Raw genomic sequence first — 27,888 nt, 5'->3', positions numbered from 1 at the left:
GCAGGTACGAAAGATTACTGATTAGCCGGCTAACTTAACTCAGGCTTTCACAAAGCTTGTAAACTTTTACACTGTTTAATTACCACGGTGACCTATATGCAACTCAGCTACTCTGTTTTGGACCTCTGAATTAAACAACCATTGTCCATGGCGTCTCTAGTGACACATAAGGTGATTTTCAATGCACCTGTGCACATTTTCAATTACACACACAGAAAGGAAAAATCTAAAAACAACCCTCTGGAAAAATTAATTTATGCCTCTACTGCATGATGTGGATAATGGTATAAGAAAAAGTCAAGTATTAGCAGACTCAGGATGACATGTTTACAGATCAGAAGAATCCCTTTGCTTTCCGTGACAATTATATCAGAAAAATCTGAAATATTTGCACCTATTTATCCACTTTATCTTTAAAACAGAACAAAAACACTCTGACTTTAAAACAGAACAAAAACAGCAGGAAGCTACTTGATCTAGGTATCAATAATGAATCACATTAATTGTTGCATACATACATAAACTATGTGTCGCGTACTAATTAGGATTTAATCATTTCAGTCTTCACTGGTTCACTGTAGCCTATTTGCACCATCTCTCGATGCTGATTGTAAATAAACAGCATGAGCATTTTAGCCTTTTATGAAAAAAAAAACACATTGAAAATGTTTTCCTAATAAATTATACAAGAGACATTTGAGTCAAGAAGTATTTCTTGAAGGCTTTTTTTTCATGCAGTTACAGTATCTGTCAATTTCTTCCTCGCTGTTCTGCATTTCTTTTATTTATTCATTATAACAGTTTGTTCCTCAACAGAAATACTGTATGTCAAGCATATCAACAAAAAAGTGACAATACAGTTACTAATAATGGCATTATCGCCTAGAAAATGGCAGCTATAGATGCAGGTATTTTACTGGACCATTTCAGAACTAAATGGAGAGTGAATATTAAACTTATATTTTTAGCTGCTTCAATGGGATGCTCATGTTGCTCTGTTTGGCCTGGATGTGCAGCTGGACAGTTGTTGTGTGCTCACACCTTAGTCCTCTTTCTCCCCTCTAGTGGTCATAAATTACCAAAGGCTGCTTTAAAAGAGTTGTTCTTGCTGCAGCAGTAGTGCTGATCCATTCTCATAATGCATCAATATTTAGCAACAAGTCAATGAGCCATTGCTTCATCAAACTGTGTCCCTAAAACTTTGTTTTGGACTTTATATGCCCTCTAGTGGTCAAAAATCACCCAATGCAGCTTTAAAACTTCCTTTTTAGTCAACCATGTAGCTAGAATAATTCCTGCTACATCAGTAGTGCTGGTTCAGCCTTATCATGGATCAATATTACAGCCAAAAACGAGACCAGCTTGGCAGTTACAGACAATAATTAAGAACAGAATAAGCAATGAACTGGCAGTTAGCAAACAATGTAAATGCACATCTGTGAACAGTGTGTACTGAATTTACTTTTATTTGAATACTGGCTTCTACCATTCACTTGTCTGTTCTGCCCAAACCATCAGGTGTCATGAAAAGAGTTTTTATTGAATTCGACATCTGGCGTGCTGACTAGCAATATCTGAACCCAATTTAGCTTGTAATAATGTTGGCAAGCAAACAACATTCAGTTAAGGTTCGGCCCAGAGGTGCACTTGACTGCACTGTTAGTGGACTGGTCTGTTAAAACGGGTGTGCTAAAATCTAGTCTGCGGCATATCTCTATAATATCAATGGAGCGCAATCGCTAAGGTCGAAGGAATCGCTGGAATACTTCTAAATGATAATACACTGCATATTTAGAGACCTCTCCCGTTTTGCAATTTCCTTTACTGTTGCTATTTTTCTTATAAGTTTTGACATTGAAAAGTACTTATAATATCCTGTTATGCTGAGATGAAGAGCAGAGGCCTTTTTTAACATGCAACACTCTAATCCCATTTAAGTTGCAGCCAACACAGACCAGTGCCAAAATATCATCAAAACCAGACGGCTTTGATGCCCTGGCCAAGGCTTTAAAGACAGAGGAATGTGGTAGTGGGGGCTAGTGCCAGGTGTATACCAGAGTGTAATTAGGCCTGAATCGAATTATAAAGCAGCACATAAAATATAATGTCACTTATTAGCAACATATTTTAAGTGTGTTAGTTTTACAAAGATTGGAGGCTCTCAAGGAATGATACAGAGAAACCACATCAACTAACACAAATAAAGTACAAAGGGTCAAACGGCTCGTCTGAACATAAAAAGCACTTGAGCAATCCACATGAGCAACAAAACACGTGTTCCAAGAAAGGTGTCAACAATTCAGACCAAGCTCTACTGGATAATGACGAGGAGATTTCAAAAGGAGGAGACCGGCGAAACAGGCATCAAGTCTTCAAAAGCACAGACTGACCCAAACTGCTTTTCATGGCTTGACAAGCCCATTCAGTGTCCACACATTTCAATGCAACTTTTTTCATGTGTGGGGTATTTGTGAGATTAAAAGCACTTCAACGCAACATGCGATGTTTGCATGTGAATGGAAGCCATACAGGGAATGTCACATCACTTATCTTTTGTACGAAACTGTGGTGTTCTCCTTGTCAGCCGCAAATAAGCCCATTGTATCCTGCTGATAAAAGGCAATCAAACAAAGTATATAATCGTGAAGTCAAGCATTAATTGCCTGTATAAGTACCGCCTAATGTTGAAATAATTAAGAATGTCTCTTACTGGGAACTGGCAATGCAATTATCACCTTGATGACTGTGCCATACAAAGACATTCAGAGGAGGGAGACAGAAAACGAGAGAAGCAAATAACTAAAATGATGGGGATAATACAATTAGAACATGGCTGAGAGGGGAAGGAAACAAAGGGGAGACAGCCTCAAGGCTTTTTCCAACAGGGTTGCCATGTCTACACACTTCATTTGCATCCTTATAATGTTGCACAATTATACTAGATAAGCAAAGCTGTGCAGAAAGTTTGCGCAGCCCTTACATAACCATTCTAGTATTTACAGTGTCTTTACTATCTCCAAAGAAATCTGCTGCTTGACTCGTGTGTTCCGCTTCCTGTCTCCTGCCACCTCGCCAATTCAAAGTTAACTCCACTAAACATGCAGAGTGAGCAGGTGTCGAGCAATGCCTCACTTCATCACATCATTCTGATTCACTACATATCAATGGCAGCCAATGTGCCCTAAGCCGTTACGTCTTAGCCATTGCAGTAGGTGCCATTTTTAACTACACATACAGCTTATTACAGGTTGTAATGCAGTCTGTGATATATACAATAGTGGACAAAGCCATCATCTATAGGAAAAGGGGCGAATGTTCAATTCCTCATTTTGCATTATTAAAGGTGCAGATCAAATGAAATATTCAACAGATGATATGCTGCTTTAATATTCATAGAAATGAACTTTATATTAGAGAACACATTTTTATGGGAAGTAGACTGGAGGCCACTGATTAAATTTCATTGTTTGATCACTATGCAGGGACATTATGGGGTATTCCAAGGACCAGCCAGTGGCCCTCTTTAGCAAACATTTAGGGGCAGTCTCTAAGGCCGTGCCACTTTGGCAGGGCACATCACAAGTTTACAATACTTAGATGTTTCAGAAATGGAAAACGCCGGCTTTTTAATGGGGCGCCGGAAACGTTTTTGCATGAATAAAAAAGGGGAGGTGTGTGGGAAATACGTAAGTCATAGCATGTCTCAAAAAGCAGGCATACATATTCATGTATTTACTGGCACAGATATCACCTAAGGCAATCATGATTCAGTAAATATGAATAAATCAGATAGGTCCCTGTAGTGCAGTTTCTGTACTTTTATATGCTACGGTGGCTCTTGCGTTGTTTTGTTTTATTTTGTTTTGTTTACATAAGAGTATTAAAGAGTTAATTAAGTTTAAACTAAAAACAAACACAAGCTCCATTACAGAACTATCAGGAGAGACCCTTCAGATACTGATCTAATTTAGACTTGGATGAGATGTAGACTGGCTGCTATATGAGTAACGATCATTTATCCCTCTCCATGTCTTGCTTGAACAAACACACACACTCACACACTTACCCTCTGGTCAGAGAGATCAAGAGAGGGGGATCGGGGTCCCTGCTGCGACTCTTAACAAGATGGCATTCTCTAAGGTCACAGAGTTCGTGTCTACTTTTAAGGGACGTGAAACTCTACTCATGGTTTTCTAACAGTTATGTAATTGGATTAGGCCTCAAAGAGAGGCACCTTTTTCATCCTGAGCTTTTGTCCATTCGCCACAGCGCTGAATGGAGCTTAGAGGGCTCCAGACACTGAGGAGGACAGGCGATGGATTAGGTGAGGTATCCTGACCAATTAAGACGAGGCCAGGTGTCGCACTGATAGCGGGAAAATTGAGACCTCGACTGACATGTGTCTAATTCCCCACTCACTGCCCTGCAACTACTCATTTGCCTGTCCACCACACACTGCTTTCCTCTTTCCCCTCCCCTTATTTCTCTTCCTCTCCTCCTGTGCGAAGGTAACCCGAGCTGCCTTCCCTTGACCCTTCTCTTCCGTGGAGAGCTAATCAGACCCACCTGGAGCTCCCCAGCGCTCTGTTAGCTGCTGGCTCAGCTAGCAACAGCTGATCCGCGAGGGAATCCCTGGGGCAAGCGCTGCGGGCCTGGCACCCAACACACACTGACACAGGATCAGCCGGGGAGATTTTCCAACTGATGGTTCATTAAACCTCGAGCAGAATCACCACACAGCCACGATAGGGAGTGAGAGTGCGCAGGTGTGTACATATGCACCTGGAAAAATAATCTCTACTTAACTGGGTTCATTTTCCTCAGTTTCCCTCATATGATTTTAGGACACTGCTTTATGTTAAGCATGTTTTGGTACATATACTTTGTACATATACATTTAGGTTATTCATTTTTATGTACAAACATGTAAAATAAATTATATACTGAATAATAGGAGAGGAAACAATTTAGCTGCTTTTGATACAACCCTAATTTTTCCCCACATTTTCTGTGTATTTTGTATTCAATATTTTTATATTAAGACAAAACCCACCATACTCTGCAGTTCCCCTCAGCTTCATGTAGCATTTTTCGCTTCTTTCAGCTCACTGTTTGGGTTTGTCCGTCCAGAAACTTTTTCATTCACTTTCACATTCATTTTCATTCAGTCTCTCCTCTCTAGCAGCTGTCTCAGTAAAGATTTGATAAAGGAATTGTATGCTACCTGCCCACCAGCAAACAAGTCCATTTTTATTTATAAATCACAACAAAAGTTATCTCAAGGCACACACAAACAGCAAATATACAAAGTTAGCGAATAGCTAGTGAACTTACCGAAGCATTTAGCAGAACTGAACTTAATAGAGAGTGAATACTGGACTTTTATTGGACATACATTTGCCATGGTGACCAGTAATACAACTCCACATGAATGATAACATTTCTCCATAACTGGTGGATGTGCACATAGGCACCTGCTTGCTACCAAGTTTGCCATGTCAATTTAAAAAGTGATAACATGGTGTATTGTGTGTTCAGTATCCAGTGTTTACAGCTTGTTTCCAGAGCCGCCAAGTGACCACAAAAATCAGTTATTGCGGTTTTAAATCTTTCATACTGTATCTGTGCAATTTTTGATATAGAATAATAACATTCGGTGAAGCATGTGCCAGAATGTCCTGAATATGACATTAGCAAAAAACACAATCCTAGATATGGTCTCCATAGGACAAACAGTAAAAATCACTCACACCTTATTGTTTCATTATAAATATGATAAACTGTTCAGAGGTGTAAATAAATCAAATAGAATGATTCACATATAGTTTATATATGTGCTTCTGCTTTACACAGTTTTTGTTACTCCACTGCTTTTACAAAGGCAAAGGCACCAACTCACTAACATCATAGTCAAATGACTGTCACATGCAAACAACCTCATATTCCATAATACATGTAACACTGATTCCCTTAACTATTTATCAAAAAAGCAATAATAACACCAGCTTTTTTTCATATTATTTGGAGCATTAAATTATTCTAATATAGCCGAAGGCCAACTGAAATGGAAGCGTGAACATGCAGATCCAGTCCATTATGCATTGTTAAACATTGATCTATGGTTTAATATTTGCTTCCCAACAGCAATGACAATGTGTTATTACCTTGACAGAGGACCATAATGTGCATTGACATGCCGGTGATTATTTAAATAAGCTGCGACAATAAATACGGTTCCACATGATCTGGAATATGAGCCTCGCAGAGAAAATGTGCAGACAGAGGAGTAAAAATTTAAGTTTGGAGCTGAGGCTGTCAAGGGTCGAATATAACAAATATAAGTGAGGTGTAATCAGAAAACCAACGCATTGTTGCTCCAGAACAAAGCTTGAGTATAATATGACAGGAAGTGACTGATATGATGATTTAAGATCTTAACATGTTACAGCAAGCAAAAATTTGATTATCTTTGTTGTCAACATGGAAATAACTAGCCCTATATGCCTAAGGCCTAAGGAGTTGTTGAAACCAGTAAGACTGCTCATACATTGTTTAATCCCCACAGCTGTCCTGCAGTGCCTCTGTTTCTTTCTCTGTGTGCAGAAGTTTCTTGTAAATAGTTACAGAAAAATACTAAATCAACATCAGATTGTTGCTGGAAGTTTCAAAAGTGGCTTGTTTCACTGTAGTGTGTCTTGGAGCAGTTGGCATCCACATCCACAAGGGACGCGCACATTTCAGTTCAACTAAGGATGCAAAATTATTCTTTTGACAGAGACACAATAAGTAGCAAAGCGTCAGCTAAAATCAACATAAAAGCCTCTTGCCAAACACCAACTGTTATGAAAGGCAGCGGAGAGCGAGCATACTGGCATCCACAGCAATTAGAGGAGAAGGGTTAGCGAGGACTCCGCCTGTCCCAGACTCGCACGCCCGCTCCCACACCTGTTTCTGCTCCTGGTCCAAACCAAAGGCAGAGAGAGAGCGAGAGCGAGAGAGAGAGAGAGAGAGAGAGAGAGAGAGAGAGAAAAAGAGAGAGTGAGAACGGTTACTTTGTCGCGGTGCCATCTTAGCCCAGCATCGTCTAATGAGATTAGATGGTTCACTAATGAGCTCTACAGTGAGGAGAGTCAACTGTGAAGTGAAGGTCAGAAATTTCATCGCTCAAATGTGCTGTTGGACTTCAGGAGTCATTAACTAATAACAAACAAATGATTTAAAGGAACCAGCTACGGTATTTTTGTTGGTCCCTTGAGACTTTCTTTTTCCTCTCTCTGTTTTAATGAGCATTTTAAGTAAAAGAAAAAGTCTGAGTAGTTCCACTTCATGAATGGATTTGACTTGTGAAGACGTGTCCGGTTTAATTTCACACATTTAGTGGTTTTCCATAGCTGCAGATGCACAAAACAATCCAGGTGAAGTTAAATGGTGTTTGAAAATTAACAATGCACAAGTAATTCATATAAGTTCTGCAAATTCAGATCAAATCATAAATGTAGGCACACTGTATTCATTATTTGAAAGAGTACTCAATCTGCTGAGAAAGACTGCGAACTCTTCCAATAACTTTTTTTTTTTTCCATGTGCACTTTCTACCAGATGCCCCGGTGGTGAGGTAAGCATCAGGGCAGCAAAAGAGCATTTTCGCTGGCACCTTTAATAATGTGCTAACATAAAGTCATACATGTTTAACCAGGTAACAGAGGGCTGTAAAATAATGATCCATATTGGCTTTTAAGACAAGGTATTAATCTCCGGCATCCTTTTGCCCCTTTTCTCTGGCATTTCATTCAGCGAGGGTTAAAACAGATTGACCTCCCTTCAAATAAAATTAATTGTTTTTTAGTATTATATGCCACAGAGAAAAGCTGCAATGCTGGTGAAATGTTTACCCATATGTCAGCATTTCCTGTTATTGGCACACAACTGGATGTTTGCATTTTCTTATTCCGGAAGGATTTCTTATTACAAGTAATACCCTGTTAATCAGTGATAAAATGAATTTCATTTTAGCATTATCAGGAAGATGTAATCAACGTGCAATTTGCTTAAGTGCACAAAACTATCATTTTTGTTAGCACTGCATATTTGCTGAAGAAATATTGCATGCCAGAGTGTATTAACGCACGGAGGAGGCCATGCATCTTCGCATCAGACCTGAGAGATCCTTGTCACCACTATCTCCTGTAATCTTTTTAATACTGTTTATGTCCGTCCAAATTGAACATGTGGTATGGAATGACTAATGTCAGTCTCATAATTTAGTCATAACACTATAGGGGCCATCTATGGATGTTCAGTCCATGAGTGCACTGCATGAATAGTGATCCATTCACCCCTCACCTTTAAAAGCCCTGATGGAAAGCCCCATACAGATGCAACTGCTCCGTCAGGCCCAAACCATCCTTCAGATAAAACAATAAAGATCCTATGTGAACACCTATGTGTGTGTGTGTGTGTGTGTGTGTGTGTGTGTGTGTGTGTGTGTGTGTGTGTATGTGTATGTGTGTATGTTCAGAGCCAGTTCCTGTGTGAAGATGATCTCACTGACCCACGTGCTGAAGGAGAAAGAAAAAGAGAGCGCTCGAGGTGATGACTTCTCCACTCACTTAGGGAACTTTGACTTATGAGGTGCACTGCATTTAGCCAAGCTAATGCAAGTGACGGCTGTGCCATTAACCTCGGAAAGAGAGGCAGGCCTAGGCAGTATGATGCATTCAGATTGGCAGAGGACAATATTTCACCATGACAGGCATTACCAATGAATAATTAAGTGTTTAATATAATGATCTTGAGAGAGAAAGTGAGATAGAGAGAGAGAGAAAAGAAAGAAAGAGAGAGACAGAGACAGAGAGAGGAGAAAATGGTAATTCCACAATTCATTGCCCTTAAAACCTATCTGGCATTATTACCCAGCAGCATTGCATGGGGGAGAGGGCTTTTGTTGAAACAAATAGGTTTTTGATGGCTCCGCCAGAGTAGTAACGGTTATTAGGTTTGAGAACTCTTTCATGATGGAAGTGGTATCCTGCCGAGCGGAGATCATGAAATTTTAAGTGGGGAATTTACAGCAGAAAGCCTGTGGGACAGTGAGGCCGTCTGGGCCATGCCTCGGGACACATGTGTTTTGGTGAAGCATAATGCTGGTCTAATGTCACTGCAAATAAATAGTTAACAAGCTAGAGATAGTTGTGCTTGTTAGACCTGCAGCCTGACTCACAAAACTATCTTCTTTCTGTGGAGTTGGGGTTTAGAAATGAAGTGACAAGTCAGTTGGGAGAGATGAAACATATCTACACTTTACACTAAGGCCAAATCTTACTCTAACAAAACCATGTCAAGTAGCAGAGCCTGCGGTAGAAGTTGTGCAATCAAATGCCAACAATAGAAAGCCAAAAAAAAAACATGCTTATATGACTGGCAACATGTCAATACAGCGCAGATATTGTGCTCATTTGTACAAAAAGAAAAGCTATGAAAGTTATGTAGTTTTACTAAAAGTATGAGAGTATGAGATCAGAGACCATGAACCTTCAATCATGTTTTCATGAAGAAATACATAACTTCAAAGCTCAGCCTGAACAATACTGGATTTTTGAGTCCGTTATTGATATTATATATGGACTAATATTTGCTTTCTAACATAACAAAAAATCCCTCAAATTTGGCCATCAAAAGAAGCTATTTGTAAGTTTTGCTATTGCTACGTAGCCAATGTTAGCATTAACAGCCATTTACTTACCAGACTTTCCAAGAGCTGCAGCCATAAAGACAAGAGGGTATAAAATGCCCTCTGAGCAGTGCTACCTCTTCAGGGCAGACCGGATGCCACAGCGACTCGCTATCGGAAAGTGACAACACAGGCTGCTCCGACCAGAGCTAGCATGCAAACTTCCGTAGAAGAAAAGAAGTGATAGAAAAAGAAGCAAAAAAAAAGAGTTAACACTAGCGTTTCTATTCCTCGCTGGAGACAATGCTTGGCAAATAAAGGAATGAAATTTGATGCTGAACTCCAAATGTTTCCTCCAGACAGGAAAGTAAACAGCTGTTAATGCCGATGTTGGCTATGTAGCGTTAGCAAAACTTACAATTAGGTCCTCTAAAGAATTTTGACTGAGACATGGACTGAGCAGCACATTTAACAGCTTTACCCTATTCAGAAAACTGAATACTGTCTTCTCATGGATGCATATGCTGAAAACTGTGGCCACTATATCAAAACCGACTCACATCCCTGTCCTGTTGATGGTGGCTTGCTTTACAGTTGAAAAATAAATACCTGGCAGCACTCTCCAAGAGACAAGCTATGTAATAGTGACACTTCTGCTACATAACCTAAAAAATATTTTTATTTTTAAATTTGTAAACTGCAATTTCTTGTTATTTATTGGTCACTGTACACACCGATATTAATATCAGTGCCAAGCTAAAATCAGATATATAATACATACATTTTATGTTGTCATCACATGAACAACTGTTGGATAGTCCTATTACTTTCTACATACAGTATCCCCTTGGCTTTTAAAAAAAAAAAAAAACTTTACTTACAGTTGTAGCTGGGACACAAAAATATACATACACACTAATGAGCCATTGCATTTCTAGTACGGACTTGGTTTGCAACATGCACCCATTGACTTCACCATTTTTCCTCTGCCTCTAATGAAAACAGATAATACTGAGTGGCCAACTTCTCAATCAATGCTGTCCTCTAAAAGTGAGCCAATGACTGCATTCACACATTAGCATGATTCAAAATCCACCCACGCCTTCCAAACACAGTCTTACATGTCTCAAAATGCCCAACAGAGAGCTAATTTCACTCCTCACACTGGTGACCTTTGGCATCATATATATGTAGTGCTTGTTGCCTGTATGACAGATTCCCATGCATATTCATACCTACATATGGCCCGTCAGAATGAAGCCTGTCTACTTGCTGGAGACTCTGTAGAGCACATGAGGCAGTTCATTACTAGGTGTTCTCAACTGGGTCCATTCGAACCCCAAGGATTTGCCAGTGTGCGTGTGTGTGCGTGTGTGTTTGTGGGTGCGTGTGTGTGTGTAGGGCTGATGGTGATGGGATCATTTTTGGTTGTATTGCATGTGTGTGGGAGGGGGACGTATCCATGTGTGTTTTGTTGTGCAGGATGGTGTTGAAAAAGGGGGGATAAGTGTGTGTGTCTGTGGTGGAAGTGATGGCGGCAGTGGGAAGCATGCGTGTAAATGGTGGGGGTGGTACATGTCTGCGTTTGTGCATGTGCTCGTGTCTTTGAGTGGTGTGTGGGAGTGTGTTTGTGTGTGTTGTGGCACACGCTCACAGGCTTCTCTTGTTTGTGAGGTGAGAAGAGAGAAAAGTGGAGTCCCTCAGCATGCCTCCACCTCCTCTTGCTCCATCTGCCCATTTCACTCAGTTCTCCATAAATTAAAAACGCTCTACATCTGCTTTGGGGTACATTGTTAGTTGTGTGCATTCAGTGGTTCCTCTGTTTATGAAAAATTAAACACTTTTCTGCATTTGATTATTCCCCCACTCCCGAAAGCCCCTCTGCAGCAAACAAAACAGAGGCCCGTGCTTCACCCCAACATGCTGAGAAGAAGACCGGGGCTTCCACCTACGGGAGTAAGGAACATCTCAAGTAAAGTGAAAAAAAGAAGAAGTAATTAACATCTGTTCATGGTAATAGTAAGCACATGTGTGAAGCCTGGAATCTGCTTTCACAGCAGTAATATACCACAGCAAAAAACAGTTTCATAAACAGTGGCAACAAAATCAAGTGGGCTACATGTATTGATATCTTTTACTAAGCTGTAAGCAAAAGAATGTTCACAATAAGTCAATACAGAAAGAATAGAGGGGTCTGCAAACCAGCATCCACTATTAAAATGAAAGAACTTGCACCACTTTTTCACTTCAGCTGTCAATTACACAGTCCCCATGTGCTGCAAAATTCCCAAATGTGCACTTGTTTCCTCCCCTAAATGGATTCACTGACGAAAGGAATGGCCTGATAAAATATGCTTTCCAGTAAGTCAGAGCATCTGTATGCAGGAAGATGTGTAGCAGCAGATGAATAGACATTTTAAGGGACAGTGTAGCTAATTGGGACAAAAGGGCCCGCAGAATGCCCCCTTGGAGCAGCCAGCCTTGAGTGGAATAATGAGTGTAATCAGAGGTTGTGGTCACAATGTTGCCCTATACAGAACACCCAGGCCACTGGGGAGGACCTGTGTTTGTCTTTGACATTAACATGCAGGGCTCCAGGGCAGTCATATTTGGCCATGGTTTGGTAACTGTGAGCCTTGTAGCAGAACAGGTGTTGCAGGCCGACGAGGCCATCAATCTCTCACTGGCCTGTCTCTGTAGGATTCAGGGTTAATTATCGTCAAATAAGCCATTAAGGAGAAGGATGGAAGCACAGAGGATGAGGGGATGCTAACCTTGGCAAGAGGGGGACAGCTGGGTGGCGGAGGTAGGTTAAGTTGGCTTTGATTGTGTTGCTAAGGTACTGACTCTAACTTGGTCATGTTTGTGTAAAAATCAAATTTCTGGAAGGACTACCTTTTGTAAAATTGCCAAAAAACCAAGTACCATTTTTAAAGGAAAGAACAGAGGAATAATTTTCATCTCCCATGATACAGTATTATTGGACAGGGTGTATGCAGTGGCTGTCCCAGCTGTTAAGTGAGTTTACTCATAAACATTTATGTGTAAACTCCTTCTTAAGTTCTTAGCAACTACAAGGTAGTTTAAAGCTAGTTGTTTACTAAATTTAGCCAGTAGTCAAAAAAGTCAATCAGCTACATAAACAGGTAGTCACTGTAGCATCACATCACACTTCCAAAAATGAGCTTTAGGAAGCAAAACTATATATCAAACTTCAAATCCTTTGTAAATGTATGTATGACTTTTAATTATGTATACATAGAGAAATATGTGTTTCAGAGATCATTCAGAGGTTCAGTGATTATGCTAATCTCACCAGACCATAACGCTAGTCATTAGCATAATATTTTGTAATGTAAGGCATAGGCTGTGTTATTTTTCTGAAATGTAATTTAAAATATGACCAGTTTATATCATTAAATCACAGCATTTCAATCAAATTTCAGGTCAGAAATGTCGAACATATTCCACATTACATCTTTAATATTAGCAAGCTAACATTAGTTTTGTCAGTTACTTCAGTTAGCTACAAAACTGTTACACGTGACAGTTACTGGGTCTAAGTTTACAGCTAATCTTTATGTAAGAAGTAGTTTGTGTGGTGCAACTGGTTTCAATCTAGTGATGCATAAATCTGCACTTAATAAACATATGAATTATGGCTAAGTTTGAACTTATAATGAGCTGGCGCAACTGGTTCCGGGCAGCCTGCAGTACAGATGCTTTTTTGTCCAAGAGTATAATGATAAACTGCAAAATAATTTGACCGCTATGTTCAGGTTATCAAGAGGGAACACATGTTCAGGTAAAAAGTAATGACTGGAAGCATCAAAGGTGAGAGTCTATGTTAGAATTATATAGATTCATACCTATGTAAAACACCCTCATAAAGTGCACCATTTTATTGCAGTACACCTTTAGTCTTAACGGTATCCATCTCATTGTGCATTACTTCATAATGCATAAATGGAAAATGCCATTAGGGTTTCTTTTCATGCTCTTAACATATTAATTGGCATTACAGCGAATGTCGGATCATACAGTAAATTGTATCCGGTGAAGTCAGTGACACCTGACCTATTGAAAATTTTACAGTGTGCTTATACCTTCATTTATCTACTCAATGTGCCCATGAATATTTAAGGCTGACAATTAAACCCCAGCTGACCTGCAAGATGGAGCCAGACCAGCGCTGTCAAAGTGAGGCAGCATAAATGCGCCCACGCAATCACACTCATCACAAACCCAAAAATGCAAAACCCCCCACGCACACATGTACACAGATCGCACATAGGCACACAAGCCCTGTCACAATGTCACACGGTCACAGTGACACGGCTTGTGTATGACAGGCACGTCACCTATGTGTCATGTTTATGGGGGCATCAACAGACGTGGTTTGTGTTTTGTGTATGTAAATGTTTGGGTAGGGTCAAAGTTAATGCATGTCAGTATCCTGCTTCACCTTGGTTTGGTGATGCAAAGCAGAGCGTGTATGGGGGTGGCAACACTAACACAGAATAGTGAACACTTTAATAGTATGTTGCATAAAAACATCACCATACTGTGTGTTACAGCTAAATTGGTTTGCAGTAATAAGCGAAACATTTGTACATTTGTTATGCTATGAAAAATAGGTATGCAAGTATAAATGCTTTAAAAAAATGCTATAATCAGTCACTTTAGGTTCCTTCAGCTCTGGAGAACAATTTAGCATCTTTTAGCTCATTGTTTGGGTTTTCCATCCAGCAGCTTTATTGTCTTGGTTCATTTTAACTGCTCTCCTCAGTGTTATTTTTGGCACAACAGCCAGTTGTTTTTAGTGAACTCTTAAGTGAACTAAAAACCAACTGTACACTACCTCCCAGCTCCTTACAGCAGACAAAAAATAGCTTCTAGCTGGTGACATACATAGACATACAACATAGTGGAGCATTTAGCAGCTAAAGAGCCAGATATTTCTAACAGGAGTTGGTGGAGACCAACAACAGAGCTAAAAGGAGAGGGAATATTCGCCAGATGGCCAGAAACACGACCTCATGTGAATAGTAATGCTCTATATCTGCTGGTAAGCAACTGTTTGAGTATTACATGTCCGCCATATCAACTTAAACAGTGATAATATACCATCATTGTGTTTGTGCTGCTCACAAGTTTCCAAAGAAAAATCGGTTATTGCAGGATTAAAAATTAAACATCAAATTGTGAAATCTTTGATGACATAATATTGACTCTCACAATCGACTGGAAAAACTGCTTGTAAAACATCCATCAACCACAAGAGCAGTGTAGCGAAAACTGAAACTGACACATCCCAACACTAATAATGTATGGGGTTCAACGAATGTCTTTCTGATGTCAAACTCTCTGACCTACAGTCTAGACTATATTTAATGTGATCCCACACTAACAGCATGCCGTATTCCGTGACAGATATCCATATATACAGCCTAAATGTAATAACCATCACATTATGCTAGACTGATCAGACTGATTTAAGATGTCTCTTTGGGAAGTACTCACGTGGCTGTCACCTTATTTTCATCTCCAACCTTGTATTAATGCATTTGTCCCCTGAATATGGGTTATACAGTGGTCCTGGTTTTTAATGATGTAAATAATGCAGTAATTCCATTGAAATTAAGCAGTCTTATACAGATGTAGGCTTCCTTACTTCCATATCCAGTATGAGCCACAGTGTCTATAGGTCAGATTACTTTTTCATATGGTATAAAATATAAATGAACCAAAGCTTTTTCTACCTCCCTAATCACTTTCTAATATTTTTATCACAGTGGCCATCAGGAAGGAGGGGGAATGACTTCCCATTATAATCATATTGTACATATACCCTCAGGTTAGACCTTCCATTCTGCATACCAGAAGAAAAAGGCATGGAAAGAGAGCCTTGATATACCGAAAGTGTTAAATATATATGTAAAACGCGTTCCATCTATTCATGCTTCAGCAGTGCATTATGTCAAATGGTAACCCATCAATCAAAAAACTCATTTACGACAAGCCAGATGAAACTTGCTCAAACTTTTTCTAGTCTGTCAACAAGACCCTTTTCAAACTTTCATGGATACACTGATTCTACCCAGACATGAAGTCCATTACCTTAAAGCATCCCCAGCATCCATGATGCTGCAATTTAGCAGAAAAACATTTTCTCTAAATTGTCGTGCGCGTCGCTATACCCATTCTTGATTCTTTTCAGGCCTAAATCCAAGTTTCCATTTATGAAAATGTCTGGTTAGGGATCTATCATTATGGCAATCACTCCCTCACTGTTGTATCATTTCTTCTCAAACGCACATCTCTTCTGCAGGCCCATACACTGTCCCTGGACCAGTATTTCTACATACACTATTATTTTGCACAAACAGTGATCTCCGCAGGCAATCTGCATCTAGCTGTGGTGCGTGTTTGAAATCAGACACCTGTCGTGCGACTGGAGTTTTTTTTTTTGTCATTTTTCTTTTCTACAAAAGCTACCAAGCAGCTGGGCATATCAAAGCAGCAAAGTGAAAGTATCTCCTTGTGGAGTAAGAGAAAGTTGTGTTGTAAAATAGGAAAGGTATTATGGTTGTCAGGCACTGGGGACTAATATAACACTCCTCCTTTTTGCCTCCATCATCACTGACATCTAGGATAGTAATCATACCTTAAAAGGAGTCACTGTGATGACAGCTTTTTGGATTTATTATTTTCACTAAATAATTAAAAAGGAATATGCATCTCTCAATGACAAAAAAAGCAGATTTACAGCTTTTCTGACAACCAAAGCTTCTTGAATAGACACGCATTGTTGTATACATACATACATATATCTATATATCTATCTATATATAGATATATAGATAGATATGTATTTCTATATATATTTTTTACATGTTTTTCGTGCAACCAAATGAAGTCACGGATTGTGGCAACTGATAATATCTCAGCATCTACCTAACAATTTTTCTGTCTTTATCTTTCTCTTTTTAAAGGCAGCTAAAAGCAGCAGCGTGACAGTGGGGTTTGAGTTACCGGCAGTTTGGATTGGTCCGTTGTCTAAATATGTCCCCAGAGTATTGTTTCAAATGTGTGATTCCAGGTCCTGTGGGAAATAACAGCAGTTGTGAATACCATATTGACGATGTTCTTTGCTCCCGTGTTTTCACTGACAGATCGGGATCCGCCGTAAAGCACAAGGAAGGAATGATGTCGTAGGGTCACAGAATTGAATCTATGGAAACTGCAAACATGGATCATGTGAAGACCATGTGAAGAAAAACTGCTTTATGCCTTAAACAGTAGGAAAAGACCAGAAAAGCCTTGTGTGACTCGACCGACTTCACCAAAGTGTAATGTGAATTTTTTGTTCATTTAGTGTATATTGCTGTAGACAGTCTACTGGTAGGACTTTTTTTCTGCTGCATTTACACTGACTATATTACATATATAGTACCATTAATTCTAGTTGAGTGTCTTATGCAAATTCAATACGCTCTCATCTCTACAACTTCATTAATCTGCAGGTGCATCCATCCTGGCCTACTTCTTGATCAGGCTCTAGCTCAATACTCTTCATTAACTGAACCTTTTTCCAGGGAATATTCAATCTTAACATGAGCCAGGTCAAGCAGGACCACACAGCCGGGAATTGTGATTCTAATCGTGTAGAGGAGGACAACATACACCCATACTTGTTTAATTGGCTCATATAGCCATGTTGAGCAGGTGCTGATAACATCCCACATGCGCTGTTTTTCATATGTGCGTGGCTCCTCCACCATCGCCCCCCTCGTGCCCAAGAGAAGCAACGAGGGCAAGTAAATGGAGAGTCTGTTTGAGATATCCTCTGAGTAATTTCACCCTTGTATGTTTGAGGCTTTTTAGGGGTTTCATTTGGAGAACCCTCACCCCCTCCCCTCCCCACTCCACGCATACACTATTATATAAAAAACATTATTAATATTCACCAGAAATTACTAAGGAGAGCAGGAGAGAGCATTGCCATATCCAGATGGATGCCCCTTAAATCTGTCTTCAATTAGTCTCCACTAACTTACATCTTCCAGTTGAATTCTGATTAGCTGATCTGGCAATTTACTCAGCCTGGCTGGAGAGCACTTGGTCCCCCTCCTGAGTGCAACCTAGCTGCTTTTGAGTATTGTGAACCTTTGATCAGTGCCCTCTTATTACCTATAAAAGCCAATACTATTAAATTTGCATTGCCTCATCTCCTTGTCCGCAGTACTTTCTCCCTCTTCTATATCAAAGATCATAGGCTCATGTAATGAAAAAAAAAAAATCCACTGATCTATAAAAGTAAAGCCAAGGACAATAACTTTTAGTTAATATATCTCACATCTCTCCAGTGTGACGATGAACCTGTGGCCTGTCTTCTTCCTCTGTAGCTAGCTACTTCCCTCTTGTGGACAACCAGGACACCGAGATCCCTGAGACACTTACTGAGGTCAACATGTTCACTTTCCTCCTTCTTGCACTTTTTTTTTTTTTTAAAGCACGGGAAGGAGATTAGAAATGTGTATAACACAACAACAACTCTACTGACATTCATCGTCAGGGTCGGCTTCACGCTCCCCCACCTCTTCTCCCCTGTCTCTGTAGAAAGTGGATCACCAGGGGACCTAAACCCTGCCCATTAACATATAGAGTCTTTATTTAAATCCCATTCACTTTTCCATCCATTTAGAAGACTAATGCCAGCAGGTTACAGCGATGGCATTGCGTGAGGCCCTGATTGAGCTTCAATTTGATCATTTTATCTGACTGTGAGGTAAACAGTATCATGATGGATAAGATCTCATTACAATAGGAAAGTGAGAGTTTAATTTCCTGTACATGTTCCATCTTTATTAATGTCAGAGGCAGCAGGTCGTCAATTGCATTACAGGCCGTGGTACTCGGGCTAGGCATCCTGCTTGACACAAACGAGGCCAGCGAGCCAGCTGAAGGGATTACATTTGGCACAATCCTCGAGCCAATTTCGATCCGGTTTTGGCATTAATGCTGCATCTCACAGTGTAAAATTCTTTACAACTTCTACTATAAAAATAGACTCCAAAACATTAAGTGTTTTGCCGTTTAATTCATCTACATTGTTGTCGTCTCAATAAGTCTCCTCCGGAAGTCTTGAAAGAGTGGCAAGAGCCCAGCTGGTGTAGAAACAGCAGACTTGTCTGTCAAGAAGGAAACTACAGAGGAAGACAGTGACTATCACACCCTGACACTATCCGTCCAGTGAAAGAAAGAATAGGGGAAAAAAAAAAAAAACAAACTTCAATAATAAACCTGTCAACACTCCAATCTGAATACCCAGGAGCCACGACTGTCTCAACTCTCCTCCCCTGGCGATAGTCATCATCACAGACACTCTCCTGAGAGACAGCATCTCATCTATCAGTCAGTCACACACACACAGAGACGCACACAAACACACACACGCACACACACACTCCTCATGACATCATCTCTATTTGTCCCATTATACCCTTAACACAGTCTAAAATACCTCCGCTGCTCCAGGAAGGGAAATGTGGAAGGTTGAGGTGTGTGTGTGTGTGTGTGTGCGCACAAGTGTGTGCGCACAAGTGTGTGCGCACAAGTGTGTGGCGTCAGTGGCTTCATTACTAGCGCGAGCTATTGCCTATGCCTGTCGCTAAGACTCTGAGACAGCCTTGTTTGTTTGTTTCCCCGCTCTAATCCTCAGTTAAGGTTTGACGTGCGGAGCAGAGCCTTAGCTGTGTTACCCACAGGCCTCTGGGAGCTGGTGCGCCATGGCATGTACCAGGAAAAGAGAGAGAGAGAGGCACAGGAGACCTACACCCCCTGCACCTGATCATTACCATGCTAAATTTATATTGATTGCTGTAGCTTAAGAGCTAAATGTGAGTTATTCCCCTGACGCGGCCCCTGAGTAGGATCTGTGGTGGTGGGCTGCTGGTAATCCAGAGAAACCACAACATGTGCACTGTGTTTGGCCACAGATATGGCAGTGCACATTATACAGTACCAGGGAGCCTTTATGTATATAAACCTGATCGCCCCTTCCAGCAGTGATTTTTAATGATGAGTTGCACTGCTCTTGGATTTCACATGACATCCAACCTTTTCGTGCAGACACTTACACGGGGAAGGGGTGGCCGTATAGGAGCGGACAGTGGGTGGGTAGCTATGGTCCTTCAAGACATTCCCAGCTTTTTTCTGCCCTTGCTCTGCTGGAGAAAAGTTGTGTGTTTGTGGTGTCTCTTCCTCCTGCAGGCAGCTTTCATCACACATATGCATATGTGCTTGCCCTTGACATTATCATCAGCAGATTTGTGCTAGAGGCCCAGAGGTAAGGTTGAAATACTGCTGAGGCTTCTGAGAGAGCGGTCCGCTTTAGAGAGTGTCCGAGGGCTAAATACGCACCCAGAGACGGAGGCAGAGGAAGAGGAACGGCTCAGTAACTGAACCTAGCAGAGCACCCCTCAGGGGACAGCAGTAATTAAACAGTGATTAAATTAAGGGGCAATGCGGGCAAAACGCTCACTGATTGACACTCTGCTGGCTCCTCTCTCTCTCTCCCTTTCGCTCTCTGTCTCTCTATCTCGCTCGCTCGCTCTCTCTGCGGGTTCAGCTCTGTCGTGGAGCATTGCTTTCTATTGACCTCCAATTACTCACCCACTCTGAATTCTTCAAGGTCCAATTTTCAAAAACTATTTTCTTAACTGTGTTAAGAGCATGGATCACTGCACACTTGTTTCTGAGAAGGCTGAGCTGCAGGGCTGGAAGGCAGAAGTTGAGTAAAGGGGGCAAAAAAAACACTTAAATGCATAGTGTCTTTGTTCCTCCAATACTATCAATGTTTACTTCAGATAAACTCACAAACTACAATCGCTCTAGCGTTGCACCCAGAGTACTATCAGTCTTTACCACAGATAGACTCACAAAAGTACAATCTCAAGAAGCTGCCGGTGATTTAAAAAGCGTACTCGTGCGGAATCCAAAGTCTCCCCCTTTTTGAGCCTGTAGTCAGGCAGCTTTAGAAGTGCCTTATCAAATACTCTCCTGGGGTGGGGTGGGGTGGGGTGGAGGGATACTATAAATTACCTTTGGCGACTCCTTAAACCCAAAGCAAATAGACAGACAGAAGAGCTGAGCAACAGCAATAAAACCAGCTTTAACAAAACAATCTGAGAAACCGAGACACTGAAATTGCCTGCCACCGAATCTAAAATTCCCCACACGTTCCTGGCTTACCCTGCTTGCCACAATGCCCCAGGTCCTCAGCCCCCTCGTATAGATTTTTATAAACAAGGTCTTGTGCTTATGAAAATACATACTGAGGGTCCTTCAACAATCTGTTAAGTCTTCTGATAATGAAGAAAGTCCTCTTAGTGTGTAATACAAATTCAAATAGCTGTATAGAAATGGATTATGGGGCAGACAAAGAACAGGGGCCCACTTTAGAGGATGAGTTCAAGATGACAGGTATTGATTAAGTGTTCAATGAGAGCACGCCTATGAAAGGCCAGCCACCACACAGCTCATGAAAGAATCATATAGCTCATACACAAGGCACTCAGTAAACATGCAGGCGTGGAGTGTAGGCGTGAGCACATTCAAACTTGTCATATCTCTGAACAAATAGTTGACAACCTGCTTCGTTTTCTGTGGTTAAAAGTCATTAAAAAATAATATCAAACTTTTCTTATGTGTTCTTAATGCCTGTTAGTACCTATACATCTGGTTAAGCATTGAAGGAAGCAGACATCAACAAGAGCAAGAGGATGAGAGTACCTTTGTGGATGTGGTTTTGCCCAGAAAGACTGAAATGATTCCTTATGCCGGGATCCATTATTCTTTGGTTTGAACAGCGCAGTTTGACACCACACATTCCTTTACTCTCGGGGACTGGTATTGGAGGGAAAAGAGGAAGGATGTTCTCAAAGATAACATGTGAATTTAATTTCTTGGTGAAACAGCGGAACTGGGAGACTTAGCCCTCTCGAGCATAAATTGTGCAGCCGATTTGCAGTTGTCAGAGTTTGTGATGATGCCGTGCGAAGACAGCCATAATCGCAACAGCACTGCCAGCCCTGACCCACCTCATCATCCTTGACATTTAGCACGGTGCTGTTTCTCTCTCTCTCTCTCTCTTCCCTTCCTCATGGTAAACAAATGTTTTAACCCCAATTTGTATCAGTGTAACCGGCAGACATGCAGCGACACGAAGTGTGGAAAACTTCTGAAAAAAGTTGGCGGAAGAGACGGAGATAATACAAGGAGGGAGGGGGAGAAAATAGCAAGTAAATCGAGAGAAAGGCATGAGGGGTATATGAAGAGAGATAAAGACAGGGGAAATAAAAACAGAGAATAAGAGGGAGAGAGCAGACCAGCGGGGAGGGCGATCTGGCCAGACTACCACCTAACAGGGGGTATCTGAGACTAATCTCTGAGGAAAGCTGTCAGGCCCCTGCAGACAATGTTCTGATGGAAAAGAGGCAATAAATGCTTCTTAAAGCTATCATAAATATGCAGCTTCTCGCGTAACAGTCGCTGCTCAGACCCGGGTCGGACCTCATTATCCTTCGTCTGTACTAGCAGGTTTGCATGCCAAGTTACAGGCAAGATCACTAAAAAAAAAAAAAAAAAACCCTTAACGTAAGCCTCAGTGGGATATGTGGCTTACTTCCGGGACTAGAAAACTGCTAATCAAACCAGAGGGTTTTTTCTTTTTTTTTCCTTTTTAAAAATCATACAGTGAGCGGTGCTGGAGCGGAAAAAAAAAAATCTATACTTCACTTGTGAGGTTTGGTTAAATTTCAAATGCACTCAGACAGTAATTGTTAGAGTGGAAACCCAAACATTAAGTATGTATGGTTTCTATTTTTTCCATTATGTGTGGAACTATGTGTGGCTCAAAGGTGAATCATATGAATAATCAAACAGTATGGAAACATCTCCAGTTAAATCAAATATATCAGAAAGGAGGATTTTACAGACCCATCACCCAAATGTTTTCAATATACAATTTGAGATCCATGAATAGAACTGACAAAAGACACATTTGACTTGATTAGCTCTTGACATTTCCCTCCATGAATGAAGGCAGGAGTAGATAAGGCAATCACAGCACTGACATAGTGTAAATATATAAATATGCTCATTTATCCTGGTCTCCAGATAAAGACATAAGGGCACATAAACGCTTGAATGGACAACGTCTCTCAGCAGCCAGCAGGTCCATGCCTGCTTCCCTTGCCTGTCTGTCTGTAGAGGCTGACAGTACAGCAGCGTGCCCTTCATTATCACCGGGTAATGCTCATCACAACGGCCGTGGCTTTTCTCCATAAAAACCCCCAAGTCTCACTCACAATGAGAAATAGGGGAGATAAGGTGCAGGAGACCATTTCTCTTGACATTCACGACGGCAAACTCATCAGTCATGCTGTCAAAGGCACTGGTCTTGGCTAGTTTGGGATTTATGAGAAATAATGATGGGTTGAAAATAGCCGGTAAGGGCTTTGCTTTTACCTTTGGTTTGGGAGTGTTGTGTATTGAGGCACGTTCTGCATAAAACCCAATTTCTTTTGTCAGTGACCCTTGCACTGATTTCACATCCAATCTCGCCATGTCTGGGTGGTTTGGTTGAGCCTGTTTGAGTTGGCGCTGACATTTCTGCCTCACGTGATAAAAGAGTGCGGCAGTAATAACTTTATTCAAAAGAGCGTACCATCACCATGAGCATTAAGAATGGGCGCCACTCCCTTTGATTCCCAGAGTATTATTCAAGTGAGGGTCAAGGCTTCTGCGCTGTTAATCACACTTTAATTCATTTTAAGAATACTAAATCTGACTGAAGAACATTAACATGGACCTGTCCTCTCCCAAACCGTATCTGAAAATGGGACAACAAAACAGTAATAGCATGTGTCAAACACTCACATTTTCTCTTCAAACTAGTGACAGCCGGTGACAGATGCTCCCAGTGCAATTCTCTTTGTAAACATTCTGGGACGCACCATCATTCATGTAGGAGCACTTATTGTGATGTACCACAAGGTCTATAAACTTAATGTAAATTATTAATTCCAAAGTCATTTGAAAGTGGATTTCAATATTGTTGCAAGGGCATCATGGTTGAGTCATACCACCGCGCAACTATAGATTATAGTCAGGGGGACTTTTAATGGGATCCCTATGGGACCATACCGCGAGGATGTCCTCAAGCACCAAATTATTAGTCAATTTCAGATTATCAAGTTTATTAATTACTAGTCTTAATATATCTTATGAGAGTGCCAGGAGATATAGCCTAACTACCTAAAAGCTGCAAATGAAATGCTCGGCATACATTTATATTAAACATATTAATGAAATGCAAGATTGGCTGGGTGTGTAGCTCGCCTTTTACCTGAAAGTTCATGAACCAAAACGAAGGCACACCTGCTAAAATTGTTCAAAGTGCAACATTGCTTATAACCAAAGTGTTGAGTTTGGGGCAATTTCGATTCAAGTGTGTGAATGAGACCTCTTGAAGCTTGAGGGTACTTGGATCTGTGTGGAAATTAAGCCATGAGATTGTAGCTGAGGGGACGGCAGATTGACAGCGACATTAGCCCCTCAGCACCTCTGCTGTATCACAGTATGGCTCTGTAAAGTAGACGGACAGGAATAGCAAATTAAATCGTCTTAATAGTAGCAAGGGATGTACAGTCAGGTTGGTTTGAACTGCGGGACGGTACAAGTGCAGAATATCAAGGGTGGTGTTTTTAGTGGAATAAAATGAAGTGGCTTTGAAGTGTTTTGGTTAATGGGCCTACTCAAACCAACTTCATACAGAAGGCACTGTCATATTTATACCAATTTGAAATGAGCTCCTTCACAATGCCTCCTGCCCTATTCTTGAAACAAGTTTATAGGTCATGCTCAATTTTTTTCTGTTGATTTGGATAAATGTATTAAATTCATTACATTACGAACCTAAACAGACAGCGAAGAGTTACCCAGTGGCAACGGAGTGAGAAAACACTCGTAGCTCCTGCTTTGAGAGCCCTCTGAGCAGGTGGCTTTTGTTGTGGCTTTGTTGATGGTTTTTTCACTTGCTGTTTTTCCCCTTTCCAGGTTCAGTGACATCACATTGCTTTGCCACAAAGTCTAACCTTAATGTAGACAAAGCCAAGTCGGCAAGTCTTTGCACAAGCAACATGCATGCATGCACACACTTTTAACAGTAGGAGGTACACAGAGGGAGCAAGGCGTTTTTCAATGCATTTAGATGAGACCTTTAACAAAGGTCCCTAATGTAGATATCAATGAACCAAGGGACTGGGCTATCGGAGCGAAATTGGCTGACGGAGGGATGTCACCCCTGTGCATGAAAAATGATGGATCCCATTTGTAAACTTCTCTTCTACCGTCCTGCCCCTCCTCTCCTCCTCTACCCTCTGCTCACGGACACATGCACATACCACCCCCACCCCCACCCCCCCCTCATCACCTTCTCCGCCATTGGTTATTAAACAAGGAAGCAAACCTATGACTTTTCTGGCAAATAACAAGTGGTCTGGTAAAATTGGCACTTTACTGGTCATTTCATCTGACTGTCAGAGAGCCCACAGAGGACCTGTGAGATTTCCTGTGATGACAGGATAGATTAACATCATGGACTTTGTTTTTCATCTTCCTTTCATTTTCCATACTGCTCTCCAAGGACGTCAACAAAATGAAACCAATATCTATGAACCCACAAACAAACAACCAGAGCTTTCCAAATATTAGATCTTGTATGTTGGATTGGACAATCTACTGTTTCTTTCCACTCACTCCATGGTTGGGCTTGATTTGAAAGGCAAAGGCAACACCTAAATCTACCTAATTCACTGAAGATGAGGAGACTGCCAACATGTGCTTGTTGTACCCTGAAATAAAATAGATTGATATCTCAAATATAAAACTTCTCACTTTTCCAAAGTGTGTGGCTGAGATCTAAATGCATACATCAAACCAAACGATATACAACACAGGCCATGCATAATACAACAATTTACAGAGCTTGCAGAAATCATGCCAAGCATATAAAGCATGATAAGCAACATAATATGCATACTGAGCATTTCTAAGGAAACAATGATATATTGCTAATCATCCTAGAATGAATTACTGCATTTTTAAAAAGCGGTGTGTTGAGTCAAAGGTGTAGAGGTTAATATAGGCAAACAGGCATCTCCGCAGGAAAATGAATACTTCCCAGTGGAATGTGATGGCCAGCCTAAATGCTGACATTGTGGTTTCAGTGATGGAGTGACTTTGGGAAGGCTTGTGGTCTGCCAGTGTTCAAAGCTGTGCCTTGAGGGTAAGAGGTAAATTTGCTAAGTTAATCACATAATGAGGCCAATTAAACATGGGAGAACCCAGGTGAAATGGGAGCTGCCACAGAGCCTCCAACAAATGAGACTCTGTAGCTCGGCTGATTCCCTCTCCGGACAAGAGCTGGACGACCCAGGTTCAGCTCCAGTAATCCTCTACTAAGTATTCACTTCCACATTTATATGGTGTATCTTATTAATGTATGTACAGTATACTGGATTAAGTGTCTGTATTGGGTGAATTAACTTTAGCGGGAATGTGTACATTAACATACAGAGTAGACTGGATCAAGGCTGCAAGAGACGATTATTTTCATTATCCATTAATGTGTGTGTGTGTGTGTGTGTGTGTGTGTGTGTGTGTGTGTGTGTGTGTGTGTGGATTTTTCAAGTAATGATCACTCATTTAGTCTATAAAATGTCAAAACTGTGAATAATGACCACTGTGATTTCCAAGAGTCCAAGGTGATTTCTTCAAGTTGCTCCTTGTCCAACCAACAGTCAAAAAAGACAAAAGATATTCAAATTATATTGTATAAAACAGAAATTCTCATTTCGAGAGGTAAAAAAAAAACAAGCATTTTTGCATGATAAATGACTTAAAGCCTCTGGAAACCTTTGTTCGAATGTTCGAACACTTTTGCTTATATCACAGAAGAGATTTCTGTATTTGCATTTTTGTGTGTGCTCTTAAAAGTGGGCAGGACCTGGTTGGGAAAAAGAGATTTACATCCGTCCACCAATCAGCATCACTGTGTCTGAATCAAAACCAGACTCCTATTGTTTGCTTATGTTTCCAACTGGCAGTCAGTCTGATCAAACCACACCCACATACTCCTGATAAAGATAATGAGATGAGTTCTTGACTGTTGGATAACACATAAGGATGTTTCTCCAAAAGTTTAACTTTGATTGTTGCTTATTTAGTCATACATACTATTTGTAATGTCATTAAGGACAATTTAAGATTCTTAAATTTTTTTTTTTTGTGTTTGTTTGTTTGTTTGTTAAATCATTTTTGTCATCCAAAAAACTTTCAGAAATAGTCTGAATTCATGCTGACAATATTCAGAAGGAGTGTTGCTGGAACCTTGAATGACACCAGACCTGCTTCACCCAAATTACTGCTGAAATTTATCAAATATTCCCTGACATTTCACCTCTCCAATCACAAACAAGCATTTGGGTGCCTGAGCCCGCAGTGGGTCCCCCTTGATTATAACTGCTGGGGTGCGTTGTTGACCGGAGTACCTGAGTGTTTGAGTGCTCTTGGAGGATCTACAGGAGGATAAATCACTCCAGCAGCAATTAGACCTCCCTGAGTGCTTCCTACATACCTGTAATTCCACAGGCACAGCATGCCTGAGGTCTAATATTGTGAGGGTTATACACTGAACAAGATGAATGACAGTAAAACAGTACATTCATGTGCCAACCTCTTACACATAAGAGTGCTAAGAGCTCAATAATCTTGGAGTATCGTCCTCTTCTAAATCATTTCAAGTTCACGTACAGTTTTAAGGGTTGGAGTATTATGTCTCTTTGCTTCACAATACGGAAATTCCTTCATTGTAACTGTTCATCGACTGAGCGCTGAGGCCTGTGTGTGTGTGTGTGTGTGTGTGTGTGGGTTCAATGTGAATGCAGAAGAGAACTAGCCAATCCTGGTTGCAAGCTGCAGGGTTACCATAAATGAAAAGCTGCATCACTGTCACGGACACAACACAAAGCAATAAGGAACTGCAGAGAGAGCAGTGCATTAAAACATGAATACATGGGGAGATATATTGACTCTAATGAAAGAATATTTCATCACCATCAAGGGTTTATAAAAGGCCCCACCACTCTGCC

General features: G+C 40.8%; 1 protein-coding gene across 4 annotated transcripts in view; it reads right to left on the bottom strand.

The window, feature by feature from the left end:
* Window positions 1-27,888, bottom strand: part of LOC130179711 (doublecortin domain-containing protein 2) — a 75,696-nt gene that overhangs the window by 27,552 nt on the left and 20,256 nt on the right. The window contains exon 13 of one of the 4 annotated variants that reach the window (XM_056392692.1): window positions 5,239-6,957. The exons of the other annotated variants lie outside the window; for them this stretch is intronic. The gene's annotated coding sequence lies outside the window, so the exon portion shown is untranslated. Of the gene's footprint in view, window positions 1-5,238; window positions 6,958-27,888 lie in introns of those variants that run through there. 4 annotated transcript variants of the gene reach the window in all.

The sequence above is a fragment of the Seriola aureovittata genome, chromosome 13 (genome assembly GCF_021018895.1).
Source record: "Seriola aureovittata isolate HTS-2021-v1 ecotype China chromosome 13, ASM2101889v1, whole genome shotgun sequence".
NCBI lineage: Eukaryota > Metazoa > Chordata > Actinopteri > Carangiformes > Carangidae > Seriola > Seriola aureovittata.
This window is presented reverse-complemented; position numbering and strand designations above follow the sequence as displayed.